This window comes from Tachypleus tridentatus, chromosome 12 (genome assembly GCF_004210375.1).
Source record: "Tachypleus tridentatus isolate NWPU-2018 chromosome 12, ASM421037v1, whole genome shotgun sequence".
Classification (NCBI taxonomy): Eukaryota; Metazoa; Arthropoda; class Merostomata; order Xiphosura; family Limulidae; genus Tachypleus; species Tachypleus tridentatus.
Window position 1 is genome coordinate 87,074,907 of NC_134836.1, and position 9,448 is coordinate 87,084,354.

Sequence of the window (9,448 nt, forward strand, 5' to 3'; positions counted from 1 at the left end):
GTTTCTGACTTGTTTATGTTTACTTTATCGCTTATACATGGATACCACATTTTGTATGACAAATATAATTATGATGTAGTATAATACTAGTTATGTGTGTCAGTGTTTAGTTTTTCATTTCAGTGTTTGGACACTGAAGGAAAGCAGATGTACAAGAACAAAGAGTTACAATACGGTATTAAGTCGTAACTTGTAGAACAATCAAACATTATTGTACAGTTTTGTTGATTTTAAAGTCGATAACTTTATTGAAAAACTTTTTAAAGAAGAGAGTTTTGTCATAGATTTGGTAACGTCATGAAGACTAGTATTAAATTTTTTTCAGTCTGTGTGAACCTGGCCTAATAATTAGTATAAACATATCTCAATATAAATAACATGGAATAATTGTGTAATAAATTATTTATTTTCGGTCAGTTGGAAAAACTGCTCTCCAGAATAAATATGATGCATGTCAACATATTCACAGAAAGAAGTCAATAGCTGCTCTTACTCAATCCTCTGAGTAATGCATTAATGGACCTGTTTTTTTTTTTTTCATTCTTGTGATTAGACAGACTTTTGTCAGGAGTATTTCCTTTTTTGTGTGTTTCTGTGATAAAAATAGAATAATAATAATAATAGAACGTTTGTGTTATGGCCATAACATTAATAATATATTCTTATTTTTGCCAATTTAGATTGTGTTTATGTATATATCTATTTTTACATTAATTTAAGAAAGCGTTTGATTTTTTATGTGCTTTAATTTACATTGAAGCTCATAGCTTTGGCGAGAAACAGTGGTTAGTAAATGAGGCCACTTGTAACTATATTTTATGAAGTTTATAATTCTTACATAGCATATTCGAATTATGATTTTAGGAAAACTGAGCATGTCAAATATATTTGTTAAATTTATATTGGAAAAAGAACTGTTTTTTTTATCACATGTCTTTCGTCAATTATAAGTTTTATTTTCCAGTAATTAGTAATGAAAGAGAGCTCGCTAACTCCTAGTAACTTTTTTCGTTCGTCTATAAAAATAATTACCAATATATTAATTTATAGCTATTATTCATAGACGTTTAACTAGATGGCGCTAAATTGTTTTTGAATTTTGCGCAAAGCTACACGAGGGCTATCTGCACTAGCCGTCCCTAATTTAACAGTGTAAGACTACTCTTTTAACAACGAATAGTAGGACTGACTGTCACATTATGACGCCCCCACGGCTGAAAGGGCGAACATGTTTGGTGCGATGGGGATTCGAACCCGCGACCCTCAGATTACGAGTCGAATGCCTTAACCCGTGTTCACCGCTAATTCAGCGGTAAGTTTATGGATTTACAACGTAAAAATCAGGGATTCGATTCCCTTCGGTGGACTCAGCAGATAGCCTGATGTGGCTTTGTTATAAGAAAAACATACACACACACACGCCTTAACCCACCTGGCCATGCCGAGCCACTAAATTGTTCTAGCGAAGTTTATAAGACGTGGAAGGTCCTGAACAAACTGATCGTTTTAGCATACATTTTATTTTAATAACAGAAATCACCTTTATCATAGATTTAATTTTTGATCATCTCTTATTATTTTTACATGCACAGGAGGTATTAATAATACAAGTAATAATTGTGTTAGCGGTAAAATAACAAAATGCAAAAACGAATATGAAATAGTGGTGAAAAATTTGCCAACGTAAAATAACGTTATTAATAAAACAAGGCAACAGCCCTTCATCAGATTACCAGTGGCAATGAAACTTCTATTATAAGGGTTAGGTTGAAAGAGGAAGCAACACGTGGTCGAAGGCTCTAGTATATGTTCCTGAAGCTACAAATGACCTAAGAGATATAACGTATATATATATACATATATATAAAGTAAATCATCATAAAATAAATATTGGTAGAGCAGTTTATATTTTTTGAGGTTTTTACAAACGAACCTTTTGCTCTGAGAGAAATAAAATAATAAACTCCAGTGAGTTTCAAAATGCATCAACTTCTGTTATAAATTAATGACGTCTAAACGTCTTGAGTTTATTTTCAAGTTAAACAAGTATCAACTGATCAGCCACGTGATCTGATATATATATATATATATATATATACATGTTTAATATTGAAGTCCATGTCCAGAAATATTCATTTGCAGCCTGGAAATTGCTAGAAAATACTTGCTAAAAAGGCTGTGCATACCAATGCACATTGGCCAGGTGGTTTAAGGTGCTCTATTCGTAATCCGAGGGTCGCGGGTTCGAATCCCTGTTACACCAAATATGTTCGCCCTTTCAGCTGTGGGAGCGTTATAGTGTGATGGTCAATCCCACTATTTGTTGGTAAAAGAGTAGCCTAAGAGTTGGCAGTGGGTGGTGATAACTAGCCAGTTAGCGCAGATAGCCCTCGTATAGCTTTGCGCGAAATTCAAAAACAAACAAACCAATGTACATGATATATTAATTAATGTAGCATACTAGAAATGGGTGAATCAATAAGCTGCTGAAGTCATATAGCCTATTTCTACAGTAGGGCTGTTTCTATCTTACTGGGGCAAGACATAAGTGTTTAATCAGTCCATCGAGCACGCTGAGCAGTCCATTGATTTAATATCCTGTTCTTCATTAAATTTATATCCAGTTGAATATTATGTTGGTACATATTATCATCCGTTAGGAAAACGTTCCACTAAATGACCTGCATATGGCAATATTTGTTCCAAGACTACATCCCTGTGTTGTGTGACAATTCATAATGCCAACTCAGAGCAGAAGAAGGTCAGTGTAGCCATCAGTACTGACTCTTGTCCAAACCAGTATGTCACTACTGAAACACACGTCTTTCCTCTAAGAAATTAGTATTTTATCTCTCTTGCCACTCTTTACGTGCATGTACATTTCATATCCGGTAGGAGGGAGAAGCATGTTTCATCAGTGAAAAAATATTGGTTCACATTCTGTTTGACTAACCCACATAGTTTGTGTTAGTTTGACTAACCCACATATTGTCGACACCGCTAAAAATGACCTCTTTTGTTGTTGATGGGCAAGATAAATGTATGTCATCAGTCGTCTGACATATAAGTCAACCTTATGAGGCCTGTCTTTGTGTATTTGCATGTTGATGTATTACCCAATTGCTAATCGGGGTTACTAAAGCCTGTCAGTTGTATAAAGACCGCGTTGTTAAACATCAGTAGTCTTACAGGGCTGATGACAGTAGTCTATCATTTCGAGACCTCATGTCAATTGTATTGGCACTCGAAAAGTGCCCTAGGTACACCATGTGAGATTTGTAGCTATTATACAATGGCTTATTTTGTTTGACAATCTTCTAGCTTCTACATTATTGAATTTTTTACCAGAGTCCAGACATGTTCTATTACTCATTTTGATCTCTTCGATCATGTACTTCAGTTATTCAAGTTGTCAAAAGAAAATACACAGTATGCTTCCTTCACTTTTATATAATAGTTAAATGTACAAAGAACATTCCGAGATACACTGCATTACCTTCTAAATGGTCACCGAAGATGCCAAGAGGTACAAGGGGAAGATTTATTACGAATTTGTAATTAAAAACAAAGCTACACCATGGGCTATATGTACTCTGCTCATCACAGATATCGAAACCTGGTTTCTAGTGTTGTAAGTCCGATTGATTGATTGTTTGGAATTAAGAACAAAGCTATACAATGGGCTATCTGTGCTCTGCCCACCACGAATATCAAAACCCGATTTCTAGCGGTGTGAGTTCGCAGACATACAGCTGTGCTACCGTGAGGGGAGGAATCACAGAGTAGGTCTGAGTTTTTTAACTTTGAGTTTGAAAACAAAATTCAAACAAAATGAAAAAGTAGTTTTTATTTATTCAAATAAAAGAAAGAGAGGGGTAAACAAGACGAAAGAGAGCAGCTTCAGTGAATGTGGCTATAGATTTGTCTAGATTTATAGCTCTTTTAAAACTGTAATTCTTTAATAGTATCCTGTAAATTATTATTGAGCACGACAAGGTTACTATGTGGATCGTAGATTTGATGGTTCGTGTTCTTTTTATAGCCACAAAAAAAAACACACTTTTGGGCCATGGGTACATTACAAGAGTGATGGTCAAATTCCTCTATTTAACCTGACAAGAGTAGTAAGACTTGAAAGTAGGTGGTGTTGGCTAGCTGCCCTCCCTCTAGTATATTACTTCATAATTAGGGACCAAGTAGGAAATGTTATCCTCGTGTATTTTTTCACAAAAACAATAAACGTACAAACTTGTATACTAAGAACTAGTGTCAAACTAAGAGAAAATAGCATTACATAATCAGTTTCAGAATACTATCCCTCTCAGCAATATGGATTACCCATGTAATTGATGGTCATTTCGATAAAAAATAAGGAATGATATATTCCTAAGCTGACTCCCTACTCTTCCCTACCCCTTCAGTGAAAAATATCACTATCTGCTTTTACGTAGTATATTCTGTTACAATAATCTTTCCCAAGATAATAACCCTACGAGGAACTACAGAAAAATAAAATGTCGTTACATTTCTTAACCAATATTGTATTATTAAAATTATTCAAAGCTAGAAATATATGTGTTTGTGAATGGTTGTAATTTTAGTTTAATTTAAAACACTGCACTAATGAAAGAAGGCAAAAAATATTAGGAATGAGAGTACATACCGTGTACATATCAGATTATATGACTGGTAACATGGAAGTTACTTTCTTTGCTGTGAGGACGTTTCTCTTACTGTGGCACACAAAACAATACTTAGACGAGGTATTCTTTTAATGTCGAGTATAACCCTTTTTGGAAATTGGTAAGAGAGGCGTAGACATAACTGTTATCTATCAAAATGACTATATAAACATCTAAATATTTTATTTATTAAAAGTAAATATACTCCGGTACTAGTATGTGGGAACAATTGCAAACTTACTAAGGAAAGCAAGCAAATATCACCCCAAAACCTACTTGTGAAAAATAACATAATGGAAGTAGGTAAAATCCTGTTTTAGTATGGATTCAGTGAGATTACATAAATGTTAATACGAGTATAATAAATATCGCATTCTATAATATTCAAGATTTATTTTAAATTTCCAAGCATTAGTTATCTATAAATTCCGCTTCGACACTTTTTACAACATAGTGGTAATTGTCTAGTGATAATCAATTTTATATAACTCTGTATTTTCATTAGATTTCCAACAGCAACTTAGAATAACCTTCTAAAATTGTTGATCCAACTGCTGTATTAGAATACAGACTTTGTAAAGTTTCATTTTTACTAATGAAAATTAAAGAACTTATCATTATTTTGGTGTTACTTATGTTTTTCTGCAACAGTAACGTTAAGGTATTTCCAAATAAAACTAAATATGGTCCAAGCAAATGGATATCTTTTTTATGTAAAAGGGTCCCTTCTATTTTGCCAGATTCAACAGAATTTGGTTATCTATTTACTGGCTGATACTCAACCAGTTGAGCCAAACATCTTATAGTCAGTCCCTAGAAGAGGTGATTATGATACATGGCACACGTGTTAAGTGCACAAACATACTGAAGTTCACAGTCATGGTTAGCCCAGCAGTAGTGGCTCTTTAGCAGCACACAGCCGTCACAGCATCCTACTCATTTAGTATGACGAAAAGGCCACATTGAAAAGCAGGGAGAGAAAAATATTGCATTTGGTCCAAAGCAGAGAAAGAAAGGATGTGATAGGACTTGTGCATCCTCTGATGGAGAATTCAATCCATGTAAGAGTAGAGGACCAAATAACATGACTGATGAATGTTAATTAACTTTAATATATCTAATTATGGTAAATGCTAGAACTACAATGCTAAATTTGCTTTCCATGACTTCTGGGTTCACATCGTGTTTACTTATAACTGTGTTTTCAACCAAAAAAGAGATAGAAGAGGCACGTTTAGAAATTTTGATGATACAGTGTCAGTGTTAAAAAAATTAAGTTGAAAGATAGCTTGTCTGATTGCTATTTTCATCTTGTCGTGAGGAAGCAGATCAGCCCTTTTACGATTTCAAAACATTTTAAGACACAGAACATCAATTCCCATTTATTAACACAACATCGATAAGTTTAATTGATCACCTCAGGAATGATGCAGAGGAACTGAGATATGGAAGCCTCTGTTTTGAGGCTTACATTTACCACCTCATCAATTGGATGAAATTAAAATCCACAACATGGGAGGAGTAGAAAATTTCGCTGACCATGAAGATGTTTGTGTTGTAAAGTACATTGAATTACGATTGAATAGATTGGAAAAACAACCTAGTCAATAAAATTCTCAATGATGAGACTGTGGGCCACATTCAAAGGTGAGTATATGAACCTGCATCAGAGAGGGGAAGAAAAAACAAACATGGCCAGTTCTGTTCCATCTTGCTTCAGCTCTCTAATGCATCTTCGAAAGCAAATGCATTACAGGTTCGCAAAAGACATAAATAATGGTTCTCTACTATAGTCACAAGAATAAAAGAAAAAATTCCCAAGTTCTGTTATGGATCTGTTAGGAGGTAAACATAATACTGGTTGATGCTTTCCTATTTACATTTTCAAAGAAACGCGATTGTCTAGATAAATTTGAAAGTTTAGGCTAGTTTATTTTCATGGATTTTCAACTGAGCTACTAGTGAGTTGAACTGAACGAAGAAAGTTACACTAAGATAACCCAATTTTTGTATACACAGTTCTGAGTTTCTGTGCTAAAGTTATGTTTTCTATAACTTAGTTAATTTGACTTAATCTTAAGCTTTAATTTCGTTTCACTCGGTGCTGTATTTCGTTTACTGTTGTAACGGGTTTACTATTATGTATTCATTTTGATATAGAGATTTGTTTAGTTAAATATGTATTTAGAAATACATATAACTTATAGTGTTAAATATGTGTTACGAAATTCCCGCTTGTTCTCTAAATTTGTAGAAGATTCTCGATGCAAGAATCAACAATGCCAACTGAACTTTAGATAACCTCGCCTAAAGTTTATAAATCAACGCAACGCAGAGAGACAGTTTTATATTGTTTGTTTTCTACAGTCAGTACACTACAAACTTCGAAAGCTATAATTGTGATAAATGCTTAGTAATCGGACAGCTATAGATATTTGATCAGAAACGTTCATACATTTAGAACACTACAAATTGTTCAATTTTAGAAAATTGAATTTGGACGTTAAAATATCTCCGAGGATATTAGATATCTTCCTCGGTGAAAAGTCAACTTTTAAAGCACATAAGGCTACCCAAGAATAGAGCAAGTGAGGTGTACCTATGTATCAACATAGAATTAATTCGCTCATCGTGAACCGTCAATAAAAGATTTGATTCCGGACAGATAGAAGACTCAGTATTGTTTGTAAAGCTTTTGCATATAAATGATCATTTGTAATAACTGTTTATAATAACCGTTGTTATAAATGGTACTGTTATTCGTATATTAAAATATATTTATGTTAAGAAGGTAAATTATGTGTATCAATTTTCTTGCCAAATATCATAACTTTGAAACGTATCGACATTCAATTAACTTCTAAATTAAAATTAAAATTTCCGGTTATTTGAAATCTTAATACGTAACGTAATAAATCGAAAGCTCGTCCGAGATAAATTCTAATACGTAATATTGTAATTCACATTTTAATTATATAAAGTTTTATAATGTTCTTCTATAATACTTTGTTTTAATGTTTGCATTATAGTAATGCGCTTTAACTATTTTGCGTTTTATTAATTTTGATTTGTGTTAATTCAAGATACACAGTAGTATGTCGTGTGGCCAAAAGAAACTTCAGGACACACTGTGTGATAGATAATTTAACAGAATCAGGGGTTCGATTCCCCTCGGTGGGCTCAGCAGATAGCCCAATGTGGCTTTGCTACAAGAAAAACAAGCAAACAACCTAACCATTACGTAAATTTAGTAGATGCGCTCTCCTGTACCCCTTTACTTCACATACCAAATTACAAGGCAATTCATTAAGAAATACACGAGATATAAAATCTCTAATTTTGATTGAATTCCTTTAATTTTTTTTATTCGCACCAACCGAAAGAACGAAAACTTTAATTGATAGAAAAAACATATTTAACTTTTAGGGATTTTTTCACTTTTGACAGACAAATAGCTCCTTACAATCTACGATTAGGTGTCGCTTGTGGTCTACACGTAAACCACATTTGCAAAGCTGTTCAACAAAAATCGCTCAAATTTGACCAAAATCTTTGCGTACGTCTATGCAAAAAGTCACGTGAATTATTGTTGTAAAATATATAATGCAACTTTACCTACGAGTAGAAGTGGACTGTTTTCAGTTTTTTATCATTCTCATCAAAGACGGGTGATTTAAATTCTCTTTAGTGTATCAGTTCAAAAACAAAGACTTCTTTTTGTCTAGCTCTACATACGATTCCCATTTTTTAAACCCTCACAGTACTTACTAATACAATAATGTCAACCTTTTGTCAGCATGAATTAATGTCTCTAACAAAAAATACTACACTGACAAAATTGTAAGTAACTTTTTGCCACATAGAATAACAGTTATAATGATTTACTTGTAGTATTACATACTTATTGCTGGATAAGGAAATGTCATAATGTCCAGCATTAATGGGTTTATAACGATAAAGCTTTGAATATTTTATTGTTTTTTTAATAGTAATTAAGTACCAGTTTAAACAGATTTGGAGTAACGTGCCATTACGGACAGAATATCAATAAACGTATTCTAACAGAACAACCTAGTTACTACAGTTACCGAAGCTGTGTTGAAGATCAAACAGCAAGTTTGCTATCTGTATTTCAGTGGCACCTTTAACCATATTTTAAGATATTTTAATGTGTTTTTTACTGTACTGACTATATGTTATTTTTAATTTTGCCAGTTTATTTCATTATTTTGTATACATCCCTAATGGATCATAGTCAAGCTTATAACATGGGGTATAACATAGAATTTGAGGTTCGATCTTTGCGGTGGAGGTTGTGTAGTTAGCTTCTTATATAATTTTGGATTAAAACAAAGATAAGCAAGAAATTTGTTGACGTTATTTTTATTTGGAAAGCGTGTTTGTTGTTAAGCACAGAGTTGTAGAAGGCATCATCTGTGTTGTGCCACTGCGGGATTCGAAATCGAAATTATAGTATTATGAAACCTCAAGCTCACCATTGAACTACACCTGATAGCTACTTGTACTGTGAGCTGTTCGATTAACGGTTTATTTATTCGCTTTTATTGAATTCGAATATTGTTGTAAGTATTTGTGAAGATACTGTACTTAAAGTATAACCAGTAGGAATGATAAGGCCTAGTATGGCCCGGTGATTGGGAAACTTGACACTCAGTCTGGAGGCCACAGGATTAAATTCCCGTTACCGAAAGTGTTTGCTTTTAGAGTTGTGTTGGTCATTCCCACTATTCATTGGTTAATTACAG